This window comes from Natator depressus, chromosome 8 (assembly GCF_965152275.1).
Source record: "Natator depressus isolate rNatDep1 chromosome 8, rNatDep2.hap1, whole genome shotgun sequence".
NCBI classification, from domain to species: Eukaryota; Metazoa; Chordata; order Testudines; family Cheloniidae; genus Natator; species Natator depressus.
In genome coordinates this window covers 16,999,984-17,000,922 of record NC_134241.1, presented here as the reverse complement: position 1 = coordinate 17,000,922, position 939 = coordinate 16,999,984, and the positions used below count along the sequence as shown (strand labels likewise).

General features: G+C 44.8%; 1 non-coding gene across 1 annotated transcript; it reads right to left on the bottom strand.

The window, feature by feature from the left end:
• Window positions 1-426: 426 nt before the first annotated feature.
• LOC141993071 (U6 spliceosomal RNA) lies at window positions 427-536 on the bottom strand. Its single transcript, XR_012640763.1, has one exon. It is a non-coding gene; the product is annotated as a U6 spliceosomal RNA (small nuclear RNA).
• Window positions 537-939: the final 403 nt, after the last annotated feature.

The following is a 939-nucleotide window of genomic DNA, read 5'->3' as shown; positions in this document are numbered from 1 at the left end:
GTAGAATGTCGCTTTAAATTGCTCAGAGTTTCACACATGAAAGTTAGACAGTTTTGCTAATCATTGTCCTGCCTTTTTATTTTTTAAATGGATAAGTAAAATAGATCCTGGGCTGTAATCTTACCCCATTCATTGTGCCTCTCTGGCACAAGAAAAAAAGCGAGAAAAGCCCATATAGACCTTCCTAGCTGAGGAGTCTGTTACTGTCATTCACAATAAGGCTCCTTTACGCCACTCTGGCAAAGTGAAGGATCCATAATTGACTAAGAATGGGAATAATTAACTAACAATGGGAACATTAGCAGCCTGCCTGCTTAGTTGTTACATTTCTGCCCTGTGTCAGGGACAGAGCCTGCTTCACAAGGCCCTACAACTCCAAGCCCTGAACACAGGGACAAGGTGAGTCTCTCTCACTTGGTTTTTTTTTTTTTTCCAGAACACTTCACGAATTTGCGTGTCATCCTTGCGCAGGGGCCATGCTAATCTTCTCTGTATCGATCCAATTTTAGTATATTGTTAGCAGGCAGGCACCCAACCCCACCCCCTTAACATCTTTCCATGGACACACGCTCTCATGCCCGCCCCCCGGACGGTGATCTGCTTTCTGAAGCCGGCTGCTAGGGAAGCGGTGTATGCCCCCACAGATTTTTTGGCTCCCCCATTTTTCTGCAGGGTAGCCAAGAAATCTGTGGAAGGTATGAACTGAGGCACATATTCTCCAGTAGTAGGATTCTATTAGCAAGTTTGTTACCTAAAGGCATTCCCCTTGACTTCCATCCCATCCCCTCAGCCTACATCTTAAGACAATTTGTTTATGGACATGGAGACTCCTACATGCCTATTAGGAATTACAGCCTGTTTGGGGGCTCTCAGACTGCAAACAGTTACAACCACAAATATCCTTATTACGCTCAGTCGGACTACTTTGTGCATGAAGTT